Source organism: Littorina saxatilis, linkage group LG16, assembly GCF_037325665.1.
Source record: "Littorina saxatilis isolate snail1 linkage group LG16, US_GU_Lsax_2.0, whole genome shotgun sequence".
NCBI classification, from domain to species: domain Eukaryota; kingdom Metazoa; phylum Mollusca; class Gastropoda; order Littorinimorpha; family Littorinidae; genus Littorina; species Littorina saxatilis.
This window is the reverse complement of record NC_090260.1, coordinates 54,783,211-54,806,960: the sequence shown is the minus strand read 5'-3', so window position 1 is coordinate 54,806,960 and position 23,750 is coordinate 54,783,211. Positions and strand designations below refer to the sequence as shown.

At 40.6% G+C, this 23,750-nt stretch overlaps 1 long non-coding RNA gene across 1 annotated transcript in view; it reads left to right on the top strand.

Annotated features, from left to right (window-relative positions):
• The first annotated feature begins 22,665 nt into the window (after nt 1-22,665).
• Nucleotides 22,666-23,750, top strand: part of LOC138950149 (uncharacterized) — a 29,137-nt gene continuing 28,052 nt past the window's right edge. Inside the window, exon 1 of the long non-coding RNA XR_011450524.1 lies at nt 22,666-22,803. This is a non-coding gene — a long non-coding RNA (uncharacterized lncRNA). The remainder of the gene's footprint in view (nt 22,804-23,750) is intronic.

Below are 23,750 nucleotides of genomic sequence, written 5' to 3'. Positions count from 1 at the left end.
GACCTGAAAAAATAATACAAAAATTGTATTAAGTTTCAGGAAACAAGTCATGAAAATAGGCAATAAAATCAAGGTAATGTTGTAATCAACAAGAGGGGAATATTTACATAATTATTCACACCATAAGTACTAGAGCAAAGAGTGACACAACACAACATACCGCAGTCCTAAAAACAACATGAACAAACCATGACTAGAAAGTCAAATGCAAATTACACAAGTAAGTTCAAGTCGCTATCAGAGTTTCTAGCACAACAGAACACAAGCTTATAGGAAGTCAACGTGTACAGTGCAAACTCTCAATCTCATTCCTCACAACATCAACGACAAGTTACCTTATGCCAGGATCAACAAGGGACTGTTGGGTATGGGTTATACATCAAATACTCTAGCGCCTAATCGGTGAACAAACAATGACCAACCAAACAAACAAAAACAACAACAAATTAAGTAGATGTGCAACGCCAAGGCACTGCATACCCCAGCGAAAGACAAACCTCTCTCTCTCTCTCAAACACACACACGAACACACACATACACACACACACACACACACACACACACACACACACACACACACACACACACACACCTCAAGTTACACACGTACAAAAATGCACACTCACTCACTCACTCTCTCACACACACTTCATACACACACCCATACGCACATGTAGACAGACGGACATACACACCTTTACAAACAAACACGCATACACACACACATACACTTACGCACAAGCACAAACACACTCCCACCCACCCACTCTCTCTCTTTCTCTCTCTCTTATACAGACACTCACACACACACACACACACACACACACACACACACACACACACACACACACACACATTGACTCACACAAATCTCATACACACAAAACACACACTTATACGCACATACACAGTTGGCCTAGTGGTAAGGCGTCCGCCCCGTGATCGGGAGGTCGTGGGTTAGAACCCAGGCCGGGTCATACCTAAGACTTTAAAACTGATTGGCAATCTAGTGGCTGCTCCGCCTGGCGTCTGGCATTATGGGGTTAGTGCATGCTAGGACTGGTTGGTCCGGTGTCAGAATAATGTGACTGGGTGAGACATGAAACCTGTGCTGTGACTTCTGCCTTGTGTGTGGCGCACGTTATATCTCAAAGCAGCACCGACCTGATAATTATGGCCCTTCGTGGTCGGCTGGGCGTTAAGCAAACAAACACAAATACGCACATAGACAAACGGACACACACACCTTTACAAACAGACACATATACACACTCATACACACACAAACATACACACAAACTCATGCACACACAGTACACATTCACACACACACACACTCTTTCTCCCTCTCTCTTAGTCTTTCTTACACACACACACACACACACACACACACACGAGTAGTACACTCATGCACGCGCGCGCGCACACACACACACACACACACTAACACACTAACATTAACACTAACACGTGCACAAAACTGAACACACACACACACACACACCACACACCGCGCGAGAGAAAAAGACTACAGGGAGGCATGACGTCATGATGCATTAATTGACGTCAAAGACTTTTGACCGTGACGTAATCTTCTCACGCGAGCTTTATCCATAGTCTTGAACAACCACACACAAATAGACTTGGAAAGTACAGAATTTCTACCCGTCCAAAGCGGCCTTGGGTGGCGTTTGCTGAAAAAATGGGGGCGACTATTGCACCCACCGTATTTTTGTTAGTATGGTCCCAACTTTTGGTGAACTTCCATCTCCAACTGTAGCACGTAGCCGGGCACAAAGAATCCTTCTTTATCATGTATTATCGGTATGAAAATGCGTTCGTGGGATACCTCCAGCTTCGCTGGGATAAACAGTACAACAACTAAACATACAAATACCGACAAAACAAACCGGTCAAAACTGAGGACAACTTTGATTTACTTGATCCAAACATTTATTAATGCACTTTAACTCAAAAAGTATCTTAAGGGAATAAGTGCACTAAGTTAGATTTACGAAAAGGTTACAATTATGGAGATAATAAAGGAATTCCACACGTCACCTACTGGGCGCTAAAACTCGATAGCGTCGAAGGTTTGGGGTCGAAGCTGATCGAACACTAAAGCAATTTAAGGAACAACAGGGCCTTAAAAAGTACTTAAGCATGAACATACAGCAACATAATGTCTATATCCATTCATTATTGACATCTAAAAGTAATATATAGCCTTAGATTGCATAAAATAGCTCGTGCACTCAATCAATCTAAAAATAGATTTTAGGCGGAATAAAGCATGGCCGCCGCTCAGATGTAAACAAGCAGTTCGTGTCGTCTGCTAAGGCGCAGAAAGTTTGTTAATGCACTTGCTGTAAGGGCAAAAGTCTAGGGCACTTGGCTGTAAAGGCACTTGCTGTAAAGGCAAAAGTCTAGGAAAGGCACTTGCTGTAAAGGCAAAAGTCTAGGGCACTTGGCTGTAAGGGCGCTAAAAGTGCACATTGTCACACATGCAAAGGTGACATGCGACTCATTCCGTGGTGGAGGGTCACATATATCTTGATCTTGTCGTGTTTCTTCTTGCAGCTCCGTGCAGTCTTTCATCTGTAATTGCTATGTTTGAAGTCATGTTGACAGTTCCAATATCTTTTTCCAGTTCTGACTGAAAAATCTCTTCTCTTCTTGTTATGTTGCCACCTGTACAGCTTGATTCCACTGCTCTGCTGAGTGTATCTGCTATGTACAGTCCCCGGCGAAAGAAACGCAACTCATTCGCGCCCGCTGTTGCGAGTGAATTTTCGTCATTTTTAAATTGTCGTAAAATATGAACCAGATAAGATAAATCAAAAAGAAAACCAGATTCGTAGAGGATAATTCACTGGCTGTACGACAAGAGCATAGTATTTAATCGTGTTTATCGTTTACTTGTTCATAAATTGTGTTAAACAGGGTAGGGGTCAAGCGAGTCGTGATTGCAGGCAAACGTGTCTCTTCAACATGCTGAGAAAATCGTAAAAAATGCAAAAAACAATTACAAAAACATAAAAATGTTCGAGGAAATTCATTTCTCAACAGCACCATTTAATTAGACTTATTCGCCAAAGCGTTTAAGACTAAAATAAATGAGCAAAGATCACTTAGACAGTGTTAAAAAGAGTTGATCGACGTGATGATTTCTTTAAAAAACAGGTGTTATTTGTGGCCAAGTGTCTGATCTACACGATCAAACTATAACTAGAAACAAATAAGTGCGTTTTTTTTAATAATGTGTTTTACATCGATCGATTAGCGATAGTGACTCGTATGAAAATACTATGAAGCCAAACGCATACGTCCCCCTCCCTCAACACATATTTACACACACATGCACACAAATACACACACGCACAGGAGTTGTTCTTTGCTAATTGGTCACAAGTGGGGGTCAGCTCAGACGGACGCATTTTTTTCAATACAGTCTAGGGGAGAAACTGGTCACAAAGCACCCAGTACATGCCAGAGAGATAGGAGAATCGGCACAATCAAAGAAAATAACAAAATCATTCAATAGATATGGAAATATTACGATTTACTGTGAAAATGCTAGCAAAAATGGGAACGCACACTTGGTGCGTCTTTGAAGACTTACCTCCCGTTCTGTGTTGTTGATAATAGTCGTGTTTGTGCTGTTTTTGTTGAAATAGTATCTAATAAAACTGATGCAGTTCTTGAAATGTTGCAAATTATTGTTGTCTTTGTGAAATGCGAGAGTGTTCTGAGGCGTAATCTGCATACGGCTGATGTCCCACATAGGGTACCCCACTTCGATCAGCGTATCACTCCAAATGAGCTTCATAGCAGAAAAGCAGATACACTACCAAAACACTGCATAACAGATCTACAAGTCTGAGCCAGAATCATTGAAATTTACTTTCTGTATAAAATATTGCAATCAAATTTGTTCACGCCGTCCCACAAATAACGCAGGTTACCCTCGCCTTCGATTCAAAGTAACTCCAATCTGACTGAATTACCATCGAAACGCAGATGACGAACTGATTCACCACACATTTGTGGTATTTTACACACAAATTTCAACTGTGTTGTTTCGCGATAAACAGCCATAAACAAACAAATGTGGCGCCGTCACGTCGCCTCGGAAGGAATAACGCAGGTGACCAAGACTTGTTTCCGATACCTGTCTGATTAAAATCATCGTTTTTTTTCACAAATGACGGCTCTTTGGCAGATCTGGTGAGTTGGAAACTGTCTATGAATGTTTCATTTAATGTCAAATGCGTACATTCTTGTCGATACTGTTACCTTTGGGCTCATATATGTGGAGGACGGGAGGTAACCTCGTCAAAGGCGTATAGGCCAGAAGGTTCCGAGTTGTTTCCCTTCTTAATTTCCCTTCTATAGTTCCCAGCATCCTTAGCGAAAGAACCGTTATTGTTTTGGGAGCAGACCAGCGACTGATGTAATTAAAAGTTGTTTTGGACTTAGAGTCCAACTCCAGGGTGAGTAGAAGGGTTTTATTTGGCAGGGTTGTTTTTAAGAACCTAAGTAACATATTCCTATGTTTGGTTTATTTTGGTTGTTGTTTTTTTAGCGAGAAATATGTATAATCATGACCGGTCGCTGTGAAGCTAATTTGCTCCATGTTTGTTGTGTGCAGGGCATGTGGTGGGTCTGTTTGGGTCTGTTTGGGTCTGTTTGGGTCGGTTATGAGTCTGTTTGGGTCTGTTTGGGTCGGTTATGAGTCTTGTGATGTATTCGTGGTGAAGTCATTTGTATTGTCAGTCATCTGTGAGTTGTTTACGTAATCTAGTGTTCATTCTTTTAGTCTGTGAACTTTTAGTTATTATATGGGTTAACCGTTATAGTGTTCGTTTTCTTAGGAGTCTTAGCAGCAGTCCTTAGTTTTCATGATAGAATAGTTGTCTCCCTTGAGATAGATTAGAGAAACTGTTATTTGTTTAATAAACGTGGCAAAGGTTAACGTTTTGGTTGTGAGTTTTTTGTAGTTTAGTTTTTAATCTTTAAACACTTTTCTTTCTTTCTATCCATACATTTTCACTCTTTGTTTCAAATACACACTCAACAAGTATACATACACACCAATTCATATACTCGCAGATTGAGCAGTCACACACCTAAATATGCAACAATAATATATATTCAAGAACACTTTTTATTTTATTAATAGTGGTAGTAGAAATACTTACCGCTATATAAATTAAGTCAATCGTCGTGTTGTCCGAAAGTGACTTTTGTCAGCATAGAACTTACTGTGCTTTGATCATTGACTGAGAAGAATCTTCCGATGACACTAGTTCATTTCACTACGCGACTGCAGATCTGCAAGGAAACTTTAAGGCATGCTTGGATGGTAAGCGTTACCTCCCTTCCATTGATACACAAGCAATAGCTACCTCTATAACGAATTTATGATTCCATACACCTGCACTGTTCCAGCTCTATATAAACAGTCCTGTAGTAGCAGCGTAACTGCTGTGTTTGGCTAAATTCACGTAGATCTTGAATGTCTTATGCCTGCGTGTGAACTGTGCCTTTTTTACCTGGGGATGCCCAGCGTGTAACTAGTCACTCTGCCTGTCGCATATGTTGGGGTAAACATTCTTGCAAAATGAGCTTTCATTTTGTTGATCACTTCTTTTCCTGTTTTTGTGTGTGTAGCCTATCGACTTAAAAAAAATCCGAGTAGTAGTCTGCTGTCACTACAGTCATAGTCTCTTCCGTTCAATTCTAGAAGATCAACTACACCAAACTTCCATGGAAGATCTGGAATCGGCTGAATGATCATCGTTTTTTTCGTCTGATTTCTCTAGTATGTCTGACACGCTTCACACTGTCCAATCAGTTGTTCCATGTCTTTGTTCATTCCTGGCCAGTAGACTACTTCTCGAGCCCTCCGAAGGCATCCTTGTAGCCCTGTGTGACTGATGTGAATGTGAATGTGATGTGAAGCTGCATGGACCTGTGGAGGCTCTTCATAAGACCACCAGCTTCATTACCAGAGCTGGACTCCAAGTTTAACATTGGCGAACGACAAGAAGAAGAAGAAGAAGACTGATGTGAATCAAAGACATCACTTTGGTTCCCATGTTCTCTGGAACGACTATTCCTTTTCCCTTGAACAGTAGCCCATTCTGGAGTGAAATTTCTTCTCAGAATGGAAAATAGTCTTGAAGCTTGACGGGAAACATTTCTTCTTTCTTCTGGCCATCCTGTTTGAACACTCTTCATCAGAAGGCATAGATCTTGATCTTGTCTTGTTTCTTCTTGCAGCTCTGTCAGTCTTTCCTCTGTAATTGCTATGTGTGAAGTCACTTTGACAGTTTCAATCTCTTTTTCCAGTTTTGACTAGAAAATCTCTTCTTTTCTTGTTCTGTTGCCCCCTGTACAGCTTGATTCCACTGCTCCGCTGAGTGTATCTGCTATGTACATCTCTGTGCCTTTCTTGTACACCACTGGGTAGTCGTATTTCTGCGTTCTTAGTAGCATCCGCTGAAGGTGTTTCGGTGCACTGAGTAGACTCTTCTTGTGGATTGGAATCAACGGCTTGTGATCCGACTCAACTTCTACGTGTCTTCCATAAACGTAGCGTTCAAATCTCTCCAGACCGAATACTATCGCCAGCATCTCCTTTTCGAACTGTGCATAGTTTATTTCCGTTTCTGTCAGTGCTCTAAATGCGTACGGTACTGGATGTCCATCGGCCATCAGGCAGGCAGCTAATCCAAACTCCAAAGCATCACACTTGAGAACAACTTTCTCTGCTTCTTTGATCTCTTGGAGTGTTTTTCCGTGCACTTGTTCATCCCATCGAAAATGAACATTGTGACGGTTATTGATGTCTAGGTGGTATAGTATCCTAGGTTGAGATGCACACAATCTCTTCTCGGCGACACTGTTCTCTCTTGTCATAGAAGTAGCAACAGAGTCTAGTTCTTGTTTGAACAATTTAATTAATACAGGAATATATACGGATTGTTCAAGTTTCACAACATCCTCCACAGATAGTCAAAAGGTAATCTATAGATGCCCACAATGGGAGAACAAAGTCAATTCTTGTCAAAGATCCACAGAGATAATAACACACGGACTTGACACAATGTTGCATGTGGTTCTTAGCTTGAAGTGTTCAAGTCGTTGGATACATGAAGACTGGATGAAGAACAGCAGATGTTGAGACAGAGACAATCCTAGAAAAGGCAAGTCGAAATCGTCAACTTGCACGCTGGATTACAAAGAGTCGTGATTGTAGCCTTCAGCGATGATCAAGTAGATAAGTCAGGATCAGTCGGAAATAAATATTAATATACAGTTGATCCACCTCCCATCGAAGAGAGGTCAGGAAACGTATATCACGAAACAGGTAGTTGACGTGTGGAAAAAGGAATGGGGAGAGGATATGATTTATATCGAACGCACATCACACAGTGGTGGTCAAATGATTTTGTTTGAAACAGGATGTAATTTTGAATATAAAGTAATGGAGACCCAGTGTGATAGAATGCAAGGAGTAACTATAATTTGTGAAGTAAAGGATTTGTGGATTTTGAATGCTTATGCGCTAAACGATGTAAACTCTTATTGCGTTGTTACGGGTCACATGACGAAACTGTAACTAACCATTGGTCAAACATGCACCCTATATTATTAGTTATTTCTAATATGCTGACTGTTAGTGTTAGCAAATGATAACAGGCATGTCGAAAAAAAATATATCAAGCATGAGCCTTTTAGGCGAATGCTGATATCGTTTGTGAGACATTCCTGTTATCATTTGCTAACAGTCAGCATATTAGAAATAACGGTTGTATTACCGTTTATTTCGACCAAAAGAAAGTTCGAAGCAACCGCGCGAATTAGACAGAACAGCCACAGTGGGAACTTGAGCGCTCCTACCTGATTATGCCTGTCAGTCAAATAATTATCGTGAGCTTGGTCAGCCAATCAAAGTCACACACCTGACGTGATGAATATTCACAGGTCAAATGCGTTTGACACACAACAATTTCGCAAGATAAACCATGTTGAACATGCGTTTCGGTTGCTTCGGTTTTTCTTGTTGAACAGAGAGCGACAGATTAAGAACCGACTCCAGACAGATGGGAAATGACGTAAAGATACATATGACGTAGAGCGAGTGACACAGCTTCACTTGATGATTAATTTTCCCGAACTTTGATCATTTAGATTTCAAGTGAGCGGGTCGGCATTGCACACTCAGAGGGTGGGCGGTGCCTTGCTGTTCCGAAAAGCACCCACCAACAAAACTCGCTTTTTGGTATTTATTTTAGATAAAGAGAGTATTATCTGATAGCATTTGAAGTGTCAGTCTTTAGAATAAAATCACGCTGATATTAATCATTTAAATTTTTACTTTGTCTTCTTCATTTTTAGCATGATAAACAAAAAGGGTCCCTGCCTGAACGTTATAACATTTAGAGGGTCACCTAGAATCCGTCCTGATTGGTCAAAAAGCCATATGGGGCACTGAATTGGTAATAACAATTGATATATCGCAGGAAGTCGTCATAGCCAAGTGATATCTCGCAGGAAGTGACTAATCACTTATGGGCGCCATCTTTAGACGGTCACTTCAAAAATAGTGGAGCGAGATATTTCCTATAAACATTGTTTGATGAAGAATTAAATACACAACAAGCGAAAAGGCAAAACGTCTAAAAAGAGAAAAGCATGCCCAATCTTTTGTACGCAGTCATGTGTCCTAGAAATTGGATCTGAAGTCTTACCGACGGGGGTTGCATTGAATGGCAATTTAGCAGAAAAACAACAAGAGACACAAGCAGCAGACACTTGTGAGAACTGGATAACTTTGACTACAATTTGAAAGAGATTTCACCCCCTAGCGAGATAGAAGCAAAAGTGTCTGCAGGCACAATGGTTTACACCGCTCCAGCCCTGAGATTAAAACGTAACTGACCTGACGACTTGATGAAGAAAACAGAGGGAATGAAAGGGAGAGAGACTGGAAGTCACATTCACTATGCATAATTCCTACCTGGATCATTGCGACTCGCGCATTGTTACATAATCGCAAGTCTTTCAGCAGGGACAGTTCTGTGAAAGTAAAAGACAATTCTCTGAAATTCTGATCACTTCAATGTCCATCGTTCAGTGAAAACGACCATCCGAGTTGTCGAGAAGAAGTTCTGAAACACGTCACGTTCCAAATCAAAAGACGACATTCTATTCTCTTACGTCACTATTCTTGGTTTACGGTACCATTCGGCGGCTTTGCTACGAGTATGCCATAGTCTTGGTTGGCCGAGACCTTGAGGTGATCCCAAAGAAGACTCCTTAGCAGCTACCGACGGGAGGTTTACGGAAGAGCCTGTCTTGTTTATTTTGAAAAAGAATGCATGACACTGTCCAAAACAAAACGCAATAAATTCGTTATCGTCAGATGTGGCTGTGCTATCCACATTTATCAGTCACAATGTCTCAAGAGGCGATTCCTCCTTTCTCGACATTGTGACTCATACATGTAGATATCACAGCCACATCTAACGATAGCTACTACAAATGTGTTTTTTATCAGAAGGTTGTATCAGCTATTAAAGATTCTTGTTTGAGTAACGTCATTTTGTGTATGGATTTTAATTGTGTTCTTGATAATGAGTTAGACATAGTGAGCGGAGAAAGGCACGCTGACAGAGCAATGTCACAACTGAATGAAATGTTTATCGCATGTGATTTGTTTGATGTATGGAGATTATTATGTTAACTCTGGCATTAAAGAATGTTCTTGGTCAAAGAAGAATCCGTTTATTGCTAGGAGAATTGATTATGTATTTACATGTGCAGCACTTTTTGATAGAACTACGGAATGTTGTTTATTGTCTGTTCCCTTTTCCGACCACAGAGGTTGTTCTGTGCAACTCAAATTGACTGAAATTGACAGAGGCCCGAGTTACTGGAAGTTCAATAATTCTCTCCTCCAGGATAAAGATTTTGTTGATGGTATGAACAGAATGATTGACTATCACGTATATGATTTTATTAACGATGCTGATTATCAAACCGTATTGGACCTGTTAAAAAATGAAATAAGAGATTATGCGATGCTGTACGCGCAGAAGAAAAGCGTTAAAAGAAGAAACGGTATTGTTTTGTTGAATGCTGAATTAAATGATTGAATCCAAGGTTCGCAAATGACCCAGATAACTGTGGAATGCAATGCGACCGTGAGAACCTCAAGCTAAAAATAGAATTAGTTGAACAGTGTAAAGCTCGCGCAGCCCAAGTACGCGCCCGTGCGAAGTGGGTAGAACAAGGAGAGAAGAACACAAAGTATTTTCTCAACCTTGAAAAGGCCAGAGCAAATGCGAAGATAATGGATAGTACACAGAGTGAATCTCGGCAGGTGATAACTGACCAGCGTGAAATTCTGAACGCACAAAATAATTACTATGCTGATTTGTGCAAAAAAAGAGTAAACGTTGAAAACATGGATGAGAAGGTGGATCAGTCTTTATCTGATGTGACAACACTATTACAGATTTAAGATTTGCAGAGAAATGAGTGTGAAGGGTTGATAACTGAGGCCGAAGCTCTCGCTGCACTTAAACAAATGAAATCTGGATAGGCCCCTGGGGTTGATGGTATTACTGTAGAATTGTTTAAAGTGTTTTGGACCCGCATCAGAACATTGTTAATCGCGTTATCGCATTTTTACTGATCACATGACAAAAACAGATGTTGTCATTGGAACTGTATATCAATTGATTTCGCGCAGGAAGTTCCCAGTGCATTTGATATCGTGCATGAAGTAGTTTATCAATTGTATATTTGAAAAAAAATAATCTCATCAGAAGGAAACAAATGTCTCCCTTTTTTACAATCACAAATTTATAAAAGGAAAGTAATTGCATCAGAAAGATTAAGCTGTGCAATGAATAAAAACACACTTTTCCCTCCCAGCTTTAACAGAAAAGTAGTAGAAACGAATGTTACAATCTTACCGACTGAGGTGGGTGGAACAGCCACAAACAAAGCTGACCTTGAAAGTACCAGTACTCAGACAACTGTGAGATCTCTTGCAGTGTTTCAGCGCACATCATCACTAAAAACAAGGGAGGAAATGAGCAGCCGATTTAAACAGTTCGCACCTGCATGAACCATTGTCCACCCTTCTTAGTCGTAGCAATGCAACATCAACCGAAAAACCCTCAGCATCTTTCACACAGTCACAGCGCTGTCGAAGGACGCCATTTTGGATGCGTCGTCTGCACTCAGCAGGACTGAGATTTGACAACATTTTGTATGCAGTCCGTCGACACCGACAAATACCTGGAAGCTTTCTTGGACACAGAAAATGAGCCAGATGACTTCACTGTTACTGCCTGGCGCACTTCAGTTCCAGAATTGCCAAATCGCACAGTCATAAAGTCTACGACTGATGAAGTAACTGGGACATTCTTCCCTGTTCCTTCCAACTCCACTGAACTTGTTAGCCTTTGTTTGTGATCTGTTTCGACCGTATATTTTTGTTCTTTTTTCATTTTAAATGCCTTATTTTGTCTGAGAAAAAGAAAAGTTACTGAAAAATAAAAGTAAGAGCAGCAAAGTTGCGAAAGCATGAAAAGACAATCCAACATTTCCAACATTAGATACATGGCAGTAGCCTCCCTTGCGTTTGTCCGACTTCTTGAGACTCGGGTTAACGGTTCCTACTGTTCCGAAATCGAATGCTATAAAATCCATATCGTTAGATTTGACTGTGATATCAACATGTATCCGTCTGAATGTCTCGAAAGGCTGAATAATATCAGATCTCGGCTCACGCCTCGATCTGATATGATTTCAGCTTTCTCGACATTCAGACTGATAGATGTTGATATCACAGTCAAATCTAACGATAACTACTACTTAAAGTGCACGTTTTGAGGATGGAAAACTGTCTTCCACGCAGCGCAAAGCTGTCATTACCCTACTACACAAGGGAAAGGATTTGCCTAAAAATTAGTTGAAGAATTGGAGACCCATTTCCCTTGCAAACAGCGATTATAAACTGATAGCCAAATGTTTGGCAAAAAGGTCAGGAAGTTATTGGTGATATTGTTCGACGGGCGCAGTGGCGCAGTGGTAAGACGTCGGCCTCCTAATCGGGAGGTCGTGAGTTCGAATCCCGGTCGCTGCCGCCTGGCGGGTTAAGAGTGGAGATTTTTCCGATCTCCCATGTCAACTTATGTGCAGACCTGTTAGTGACTTAACCCCCTTCGTGTGTACACGCAAGCACAAGACCAAGTGCGCACGGAAAAGATCCTGTAATCCATGTCAGAGTTCGGTGGGTTATAGAAACATGAAAATACCCATCATGCCTCCCCCGAAATCGGCGTATGCTGCCTGAATGGCAGGGTAAAAACGGTCATACACGTAAAAATCCACTCGTGCTGAAAACATGAGTGAACGTGGGAGTCTAAGCCCATGAACGTAGAAGAAGAATAAGAAGAAGAAGAGAAGGAGGTGATATTGTTCAGAAAGATCAAGTCGGATATATAGTAAAGGCAGAAAAGTGTCTACTATTTTAAGGTTAATTGATGATGTAATCGAACAGTCACACGAGTTAAATCAACCTAGTCTAGTAGTCGCAATTGACTGTGTTCAAGCGTTTGATAGTATTTCAACATAGTTTATTATAAAAGCCTTTCAAAAATTCGGGTTTGGGCCAGAATGTGTTCAGTGGGTGAATGTGTTAATAATCGACACGGTTATAACTCTGTGCAGTATTGTGGATGGTTGTCTGAGTTTTTTATGTGAAAGCCGGGATTCGTCAAGGGTGCCTGTTTTCATGTTTGGCCTTTGTAGTGGCCATTGAATTGTTGGAATCGAAAATAAGACAGAGTAGACGTATATGAGGAATTTTGTTATGGAATAATGTTGATATTGTAACCGTTATCAAAATTGCTCTGTATGCAGACGATATCACTCTGTTTTACATTTAGTCAAGTTTTGACTAAATGTTTTAACGTAGAGGGGGGAATCGAGACGAGGGTGTGGTGTATGTGTGTGTGTGTGTGTGTGTGCGTGTGTGTGTGTGTAGAGCGATTCAGACTAAACTACTGGACCGATCTTTATGAAATTTGACATGAGAGTTCCTGGGAATGATATCCCCGGACGTTTTTTTTATTTTGTTTCGATAAATACCTTTGATGACGTCATATCCGGCTTCTTGTAAAATGAGGCGGCACTGTCACACCCTCATTTTTCAATCAAATTGATTGACATTTTGGCCACGCAATCTTCGACGAAGGCCAGACTTTGGTATTGCATTTCAGCTTGGTGGCTTAACAATTAATTAATGACTTTGGTCATTATAAATCTGAAAATTGTAAAAAAAAAAAAAAAAGTTAAAACGATCCAAATTTACGTTCGTCTTATTCTTCATCATTTTCTGATTCCAAAAACATATAAATATGTTATATTTGGATTAAAAACAAGCTCTCAAAATTAAAAATATAAAAATGATTATCAAAATTAAATTTTCAAAATCAATTTAAAAACACGTTCATCTTATTCCTTGTCGGTTCCTGATTCCAAAAACATATAGATTATGATATGTTTGGATTAAAAACACGCTCAGAAAGTTAAAACGAAGAGAGGTACAGAAAAGCGTGCTATCCTTCTCAGCGCAACTACTACCCCGCTCTTCTTGTCAATTTCACTGCCTTTGCCACGAGCGGTGGACTGACGATGCTACGAGTATACGGTCCTGCTGAAAAATTGCATTGCGTTCAGTTTCATTCTGTGAGTTCGACAGCTTGACTAAATGTTGTATTTTCGCCTTACGCGACTTGTTTAAATGATAAAATTGATATGTATGTTTGCACTTGAAATAATGAATGACTTTTCTGGGTTTTCAGGTTTACGAATACATAAGAGAAAGTCTGAGGCGATCTGTGGTTGGGTAGTAGGAAACATTGTGATGAAACATTTTATAATTTGTGACCCTCCACCACGGAATGAGTCGCATGTCACCTTTGCATGATTTTCATATTTTTACATTTTCCTAAAGAGTTTTTTATGCTCTATCCAGTAGTGAAAACCGTTTTAGAAAAGAGCGAAAACTGTTTGAGTTATAAGCCTGTGACTAAGGTGACCCTCACACTGTTACCAGACACTCCCCGGACTTATATTAAGCCTAGCGCAGAACCGCGCGAGGTGACATGCGACTCATTTCGTGGTGGAGGGTCACATTTTGTTTGGAAGAAAAAGTTGAAGATTTTGGGTGTATATTTTTGTAATGATAAGAGTGGTTCTTTGGTAATAGATAACTGGATTGGATGGATAAGGAATATTAAGCGATTGATTTGCGCATGGGAGTATTTTAGGGAAAATATGTATCGTGAAAACGTTTTTAATTTCACAATGTGTGTATATTATGCAAGCGTTTGTATTACCTGACTGTGTTTTGAATGAAGTAAATACGCTAGTGTTTAGATTTTTGTGGCGAAAAACAAATTGTCATCGGAAGGCCTTTGAAGGTGAAAAGAAACGTTTTATGTTTTGAAATTGAAAAAGGTGGCCTAAAATGATCGATATTAGGCAAATGCAAATTTATTTTTTTATTACAATTGGTTTCACAACTGAGTACATCAAATGAAAATGATAATTGGAGTTTCCCCCAAAGATGGTGTATTTGTATTTTGGAAAGCATTTTAAATGGTGTTTTTTTATCGAATGTAAACAGTGTAAGATTTAAAGGGTTAGACCTAGTGAAATTGCACTTTTGGAAAGTAGTGTTAAAGTATTGGCTGGATAATAACCACTATGATCGTGGTACAGTTGGAACGTCTTTATTATGGAATAATGCAAGCATAACGTACAGTGGCAAAGTTTTATTTTATGAAAGTTGGATACAGCGAGGTGTATTGGTATTAACTGATATTGTACGTTCGGGAGACATATATTATCATACCAAGGGTATAATTATGTGATTTGATTGGAAATTCGCCAAACCGAATTCTTGAGTATAATGTTGTAAAATCTGCTGTATTGTCATTTATGAGGGAAAATGTTGTAAATATGAATGATTATGTTTGTATTACTGTGTATACAGGTTTACTCCGTGAGGCAGTCATAGGCTAACCGAGACAGTGAATCTCCAAATATTCTTTAGATAGTAAGCCGAGACTGTATTCGTCATGGTGACGTCACACAGTAAATGTCGATGACGTAATTCTCGTAACCCTGTCTCTTGTCTGGGAAACACGAAGGTGTTTGGAAAGAAAGGAAAATATATTTCTTGTAAACATAATATTATCGCTAAGTCCAGCGATAAGGGCATGAAACGATGTCAATGTTTAGGATTGCTTCAGGATTACTAACATTTTCGTCCGTTCGAGAGCTAAGTAACCAAGGTATTGTCGCTTCGCTCCGTCGGGCTTCAATTAGCTTTGGTCGGGCGTCAATCCACGATGACGACCTCGAAGTTTCAAATGGAAGCATGTTAATGTGTAAATATCTTTACGACGCTTCTGTGGACTGTGCATCTGTAAACTGTTCATTTTGGAGGCCTAGTGCATGAACACGGATACCCACACAAAACTCAGAACTTGAGTCGACGGGCGACATATCCTGCCAGTGCCGCGTGTGGTTTGCTTTTCAGAAATTTTGTTTCAGTGTTGCTTGTGTACCCAGCATTATCAGATGTCTGGAATATTCCGATAAAAAAGACTCGTCATAAATAACACTACTCGTCATCACTGTTTCGAAAAGCAGACGAACGCGCACGAAGAACTTCGCGTAGATCTGGACCGAAATTGGAAAGTTGTGACCGTGACGGGATGCGACGTCACCACTTCAACAAACTCGCGAAGATCGGAACTCACGAACTTTTGACGAAGGCAAATCTGGATGTCTCTATTATGTACCCAATTTTTCGTGAACTTCCATCCCCAACTGTAGCCTGCGTTAGGGCACAAAGATTCTTTCTTTATGATGTATTATCGGCATGAATATTTCTCAAGTTGATTACAGCTCGTGGGATACCTCCAACTTCGCTGGGATAACACATATTCAAGACGGTACACACAATAGAGCAAGTACTCTACAAATAGCGTGACAAAAAACTATGACAACGACACCCAACCATAACCCAGGCAGCTTACCTGATACGTATTACAACTTCGGGCCTTTTCTCTAAGGAATCCTGGGTTTGTCCGACTTCCGGATTTGGTGAAATATCAGTTTGAGTTGCAGACGACATATTTTGCGTGGACAAAGACCCAGTTCTGTATTGCTATCTTTCACATCTTGAGCTTTGTTCAACAGAAGCACATGGCCTGCTGAAATTAGACTGCATGTCTTTGTCCGGAATAGACTGTACCCAATGTTCTGCAGTAAAGAAAAGAAACATTACAGCTTTCTGCAAATCACAACTAAATATCTTCATTCACTTTGGATAAGAGCAAAACTCTACTTAAACACAACCCCAAAATATAATGAAAAGGCTGTTTTGTGCACAGTGCTTCTTGCTTTGTTGTTCTGTTCGTTATTTGCTGAATGAATGTTGTACCTAACGTTCATGTCAATCTGCCAAAATACTTTAACAAAAACGTCTCTCTTTTTCCAGGAAGCAGCCAGGTTGTAAATGGGATGGATGTGTCCACATGGAAGGATGCTCTTATACAGGTCTATTGTGGAGAAGATGATTTAACACACGGGAAGGAAGATAACTCTGTAATTGTCACCGAATAAGGTTTTGGACTATAGTCAGTTGGCATGATGGGAGGTGAGTACGACCCATACGTTTAAAACAATCATTGCTATACTGTTCAAAAAAAGAAACGCATAGCTTGTAATATTTGGTTAATTTAGTTATATGGCTACAAGGATATCCACCAAACTGCAGAACATTTTTATCTGGTCGTCGACCTTTCGTCCATTGCCACAAGTGAGCTCTGCACGTGACGCATGCGTTATCAGTGGCTACAATGTCAAAATTGCTCATTTGGCATGACCACTCGTCATGCTTCAGTGTAATCTCGTGAAACTCGGGGAATATTGAGCTCTCGCCATGTCTTCCAAAACCCATAAAAGCGGATTGTTCGCCACAAAGAAATCAGGCGACAATTCAGCGACGAAAGATGGCCCGATTGAGCAGAGAAGACCGCCAAATTGCATTGGATCGTTTACAAGCAGGCCAAAGTCAAAGTGCAATCGCCAGGCTTCCACGTGTCCCAGAGCACCATCAGTAGACTGTGGGTCAGGTTTCAAGCCACTGGCTCCGTTGCTGACTTGCCACGAGCGGGAAGACCAAGGGCGACAACTGCTGCTCACGACCGCTTCATACGGCTCCGCCACCTCCGGAATCGTTTCCTGTCGGCCTCATCTTCTGTCCAGGCTCTCCCCGGGCCACACCGATTATCGGACCAGACCGTGCGGAACCGCCTGCATGAAGCTGGTTTGAGAGCTCGCAGACCTCACAGAGGAGCTGTCCTCACCCGCCGCCATCGCCAGAACCGAGTGCAGTGGGGCAACCAGCACCTTCGCTTGACCGTCCGGAATCACTGGAGACACGTGTGGTTCAGCGACGAGTCCTACTTCCTGCTCCAGCGACATGATGGTCGGAGGAGGGTCTACCGGAGAGTAAACGAACGTTACGCGCCCAACTGTGTGGATGAGGCACCCGTTCATGGTGGTGGAGGCGTCATGGTGTGGGGGGCGATCAATACCGCTGGAAGGAGCACCCTGGTGCACGTCCAAGGGCGCATAACTGCCCAGCGATACGTAGAGGAAATTCTGCGCCCACACGCCCTTCCTCTTCTGGCTGACCAGGATGCCATATTCCAGCAGGACAACGCTCGCCCGCACACAGCACGACTCACCACCCAGTTCCTCACCGACCACCATGTCCAGGTGCTTCCCTGGCCATCCATGTCGCCAGACATGAACCCGATAGAACACCTCTGGGATGAATTGGACAGACGTGTGCGCAGGCGAGAAGAAGCGCCGGCAAATCACCGCGATCAATTGCAGGCACTTCAGGAGGAGTGGGACACCATCCCACAGCAAGATATCCGGCATCTGATCCAGTCCATGCCCAGAAGGTGCCGGGCAGTTGTTGCTGCTCAAGGCAGTCACACCCCCTACTGACTTGACAGCCTCGGCACCCAATCGTATTGATTGACTGATTGATTTGAAGATGCAAATGAACTGTGTGTGCATTCAACTGTGTCCATACCAAATTTCAAACAAATAATCTAAATATTGGATTTTCTGTTAATTTTTTCGAAAAATAAAACAAATCTGGCAAGTAGCAAATATGCGTTTCTTTTTTTGAACAGTATATGTTATATGTTATGTGAAGAAAACTTATGGGCCATGTCATACAAACCACGTTGTTCGATACAAATAATAAGGTCGCACAATAGCCACGCCATTTGATTAAAGATACATTATCGAAGGCGCCATTTTGGAAAGTTTTTTTACGATTTGGACCTCAAAAAGTTCAAGGGACATTCACTGTACCGTAATTAATTAAGAAACACCTGCAATGGTTTGCTCAAAACTGCTCCGAAACTATGCCAAATAATTAAATGAATTTTAATCAGCGAGCGGTTTGCATCGCCCATGACCTCCTGTCGGAGTCCGGACTTCCGGTCGTCATTATTGTTTATTAAGTTTTCATATATACCCATTCGTCAAAGAATATCAAGACCGTTGGATTGAGGAAATCAAACCTACAGTCTAGCTTACGCACACTGACAAATTCCGTGCCATACATAGAGAGACCTTGAAAAAAAGGGCAGAAAGGGAGAGAAAATGATAGAATAAGAGAGAGAGAGAGACAGACAGACAGACAGACAGACAAACAGATAGGGAGGGGGGGGGACACATAAAAACAGGAAGCTAGAAACCTTGAAAAAAGGGCAGAAAGGGAGAGAAAATAATAGAATAAGAGAGAGAGGGGGGTGGCGAAAGGGAGGGAGAGGGGAAGGAGGCAGGGAAAAAAAGAGAGAAAAAGAGAGAGAGACACAGATAGAGAGAGAGAGAGAGAAAAAGAGAGAGATACAGAGAGATAGAGAGAGAGAGAGAGACACATACACACACACACACACACACACACACACACACATATATATAGAGAGAGAAAGAGAGAGAGACAGCAAGGTCAAGTTTTTATTGGTCCATAACCCCTGGGGCATTTTGAACAATAAATACAATCAATACAATCATGATATATGCTAATATAATAAATGTTAAAAAAATAAAAAGATTATGAAAAACTGTAACAGATTCGATAATTCCAAAATATATTTTTTGTTCCAATTTCTGTAAACCATTTATGGATACTGGTCATACAAGCTTCTTTTTACTTTCTGTTTAAACCATGCGCTTGAATATTAAACATTTTCTTGAAAAGTCCAAAGGCCAGAGAGACCAATTTCATTTAAGGTTTTTTCAATAAAACATAAATAATCAGATTCAATCATCTTGTTGATATACAATGTATAAGTAAAGCAATACACAATACTTGAAAAGTTATTTTCATGAATAGGACTAATCAGTCATAGGACTAACCAATAGCAAAGCATTCTACATTTCATATTAACATCTAGTGGATATCTTCCAAGTTCACCAGATATCATAGCATTTGGAGTTGATTTTTTTAGTTTGAAAACAATTTTATAAAAACGTAATTGAAGTTTAGTAGCAAGTTCGCAGGAACCAAAACCCCATACCTCACATCCATATGGTAAGATTGGAGCAATCATTTTATCGAACAGGTCAACTTGTATGTCCACAGGCAGTGACAATTGTCTACAAGTACGCAAAAGAACAAACATTGCCCTTGAGGCACGATCATATAGATTCTTCTGTGCGACTGAACATTTATTATTATAATTAATTTTAAGGCCCAAGTACATTACATCAAACACTACTTCAATTAAGTTGCCATCAAACGTAAACACTGGTTTATTTCTAATTGTATCTCTGGAAAAAACTACAACTTTCGTTTTGTTTACATTAATATTTAGACGCCATTTTAAACAGTATTCGTGCATTTTGTTTAAACATTCTTGCAGGTTTTTTTCAGACTCTGAGCAGATCACAGTATCATCCGCATACAGTAATAAAAACATTTTAAACAAAGCATTTACATCAGTATCTTCCATTCCAACCACAATAGCCTCCCTTGACATAGATTGTAAACCATTACTGTTTTCCAACAGAAAAGGCTTTAGATCATTTAAAAATAGAGCAAAAAACAGCGGTGACAAGTTTTCCCCTTGTCTAACTCCACACAAACTGGGAAAATATCCAGAGCACTCACTATTAACTTTAACGCAAGACTTGGCATTTTCGTACATATTTCTTACAGTTTTTAAAAACTTCCCATTAACATCAGAACTAACTAATTTCTCCCATAAAAATGCATGGTGAACTTTATCAAACGCTTTTTCATAGTCTACAAATGCACAAAACAGTCGCTTCTTTTTGTTGAGAAAAAAAATAATATACAGTGCAAAGTAAAAACATGGTCTAGTGTTGAAAAACCTGTGCGGAAACCTGTTTGTTCTTGACCTAATTTATTATTACTCTCCAAAAAGTGTGATAACCTAGCATTTAAAATTGCACTGAAAAGTTTTCCGAAGCAACTGAGTATAGTAATTCCTCTATAATTTGTGGGGTCAGCTTGGGAGCCTTTATTTTTGTACAATGGAATAATTTCACCTACAGCCCATTGTGTTGGAACCTTTCCTGACTGCAAAACAACATTAAACAACAATACATCAATATCAATCATTCGATCAAGAGAGAGAGAGAGAGAGAGAGAGAGAGAGAGAGAGAGAGAGAGAGAGAGAGAGAGAGAGAGAGAGAGAGAGAGAGAAAGAGAGAGAGAGAGAGAGACAGACGACGGGCGGAGGGGCAGTGAGTCAATGATAAAGACGTAAAACTTTATTGGTGTATGCTCGAGTATGTGTGAAGAATCTGAGAGACACAGGTGATGTCAGTTTCCAAGGAGTCCCCCCCCCCCTCATCCATGTCTCAACATTGTGTTTCCTCACTACCTAGGCCAAGGACATGGCAGATGATAGAACGGATATAATGTTGCTGTGTCAAAAATCACACCTTGACTTTCATCCAAACACAAGTTTGCTTGAACAAGCACTTAACAGTTTTCGTCAAACCCTTGCCTTTCACATTACAACCTATCTGTCTCGCCCACTCTCATCAAAATAGACCCTCTTGACTATTCAAACTTCCTGAATGTAACCAAAGACGAACACATGGGCAACATCCGTGCGATCTACATGGATAATGTGTTACCATCCTCCCCTCCTCTTTTTTCACCCTTAGTGTATTCGTAAACAAATTGTGTGTCGCGCTAGTAGGTGTATTTCTTTGTTTCTGAATTCATGTCAGGTGATCCAAAAGGGGCTTATTCTAAAGAATCAAGTATCCCTTTTTGCTCACATAAACCCCGCCCAGATAGCGCTCAGTGTTTTCTGGGTAATTTTGGATGAGTCCAGTCCCTCAACAGAGGGGGATTTCACGTCTCCAAAATTATAATTATCAAGTACAAAATGCTGCAGAAAAAGTTTTTTGTCCAGTAAAACAACATCACCGTTTTACTGCAGCATTCCTGATTTCAATTTTACTGCAGCAAAATGTTTTGCTGCGGAAAAAAACGATGCTTCGGCGAAAGATGACATTATGCAGAAATGCTGCAGGAAAAACGGGTTTTCGCCAGCATTTCTGTTTTTCTCCAGAATAACTGAATAATGTCATAATCTGCTAAGGATAGAGAAACAGACAGGCAGAAAAACAAACAGGGAGAATCTTCTAGCATTACTGCCTACTTGCAGTTGCATGGTTGGCCCCTGATTATTAATATCAAACTGGAGTTCACGGTGGAAGTTATGGATAACAAGAATCTCATAATACATACCTTTTTCTCATCGAATTAAGTTTCCCGTCAATGAAACGTTCGATGCAACCCATGTTTAGACACGTCAAACAACTCACACTGTAAATGGGACTGTTTTATACCGCGTCTTCAGCGCGTCCGTATCTCTTCTTACCTGCAAACGTTGCTACGTAAAAACTCTAACTGAGACAGGTAAATACTTCATATTTTTCGATCAACGCATTCTGAAGCTTTTCGTTACTCTAAATTAGCAATAATGTTTTGTTCACAAGTCGGAGTTATATCCCTTGGTTCAGATTGCGTACTGTCGTAGCTGTTGCTAACACACAGGTTGCCTGCTAACTAACCCTTCACAGAACACGTCAGCGGGAGGAGGAAAAACACAAAGCGCACTGCGTAGATAGTTGTGGCGTTACATTAACTACCCTAGCTACACACGTATTGTGGAAGGGTGCGGTCTATTCAAACCAAAAACATGCAGACGAACACAGAATAGTCACAGTTAACAGTCCGGTGCTCTGCGTTTTAGCAGGGTCGAGTCACGAGCCATAATGCTCCGAGTTTGATTGGCTAACCGCATTGCCACGGGAAAACACCACGCCTACAATCATTCGACAAGTCTGAAGCAGTATTACTTGGTGGCCTGGCTTGTCACACTGCTGAGAGCTGTGCGCTATGAGGGTCAGACAAACAAGCACATCTGCAGACAGTAAATGACTTAGTGGCGTAAAGTGAAGCACAACACAGCAGTATATTATCTTTGCTTTGTGATATGATACACTTGAGATGCTTCCTATGCTGGAATGGCTTTACTGTTTTACTGTAAAATGTGTACGTGTTATTTAACTCTGAAACGACTGACAACATAACGGGAACATACAAGACATGTAAAGCAGGTAAGATTTCCAATACAAATATAGAAATGGCTAAATGATAGCACACTTTTGGCATAAGATTCTTTGATTTCTTTTCTCATTGACATTAAGGTGGAGATTAAGCCAATTAATACATTCGGAAGTCACATTGTTCAATTGCTTTGTGAGTCATTGTTTCTTGACCAATACTCTTGATTTTGGTACCGTTGTGTTTCTAAGACTCTGCACTTTCCTTTGACATAAGACTCACTGTGTATAACTGGATCAAACACATGATAACCACTAATAAATAAAGTATGTAGGTTTTTTCTGATTCAGGTACATACAGCGACTAATTGGAACCTGGCGGTGAGGATAGTATCACCGCACCAGTTGGTCTTCATCCTTAGGTACCCGTCTACGTATGTTCGGTTTTGATTATCTGCTAGAGGAAGTAGATATCGACAAAATATTCATTATGACGGCCATTTGCATTTCATATTTTCCGAAATATGTGCATCCTCTTGCAAATAATTAAAACCAAACATACGTAGACGAGTTCATAAGGATGAAGACCAACTATCCTCACTGCCAGGTTCCAATTAGTCGCTGTATGTACCTTAATTGGAAACAAGTCGCGTAAGGCGAAAATACAACATTTAGTCAAGTAGCTGTCGAACTCACAGAATGAAACTGAACGCAATGCAACGCAGCAAGACCGTATACTCGTAGCATCGTCAGTCCACCGCTCACGGCAAAGACAGTGAAATTGACAAGAAGAGCGGGGTAGTAGTTGCACTGAGAAGGATAGCACGCTTTTCTGTACCTCTCTTTGTTTTAACTTTCTGAGCTTGTGTTTAATCCAAACATATCATATCCATATGTTTTTGGAATCAGGAACCGACAAGGAATAAGAATAAGATGAAAGTGTTTTTAAATTGATTTCGAAAATTTAATGATGGAAAATAAGATGAACGTAAATTTGGATC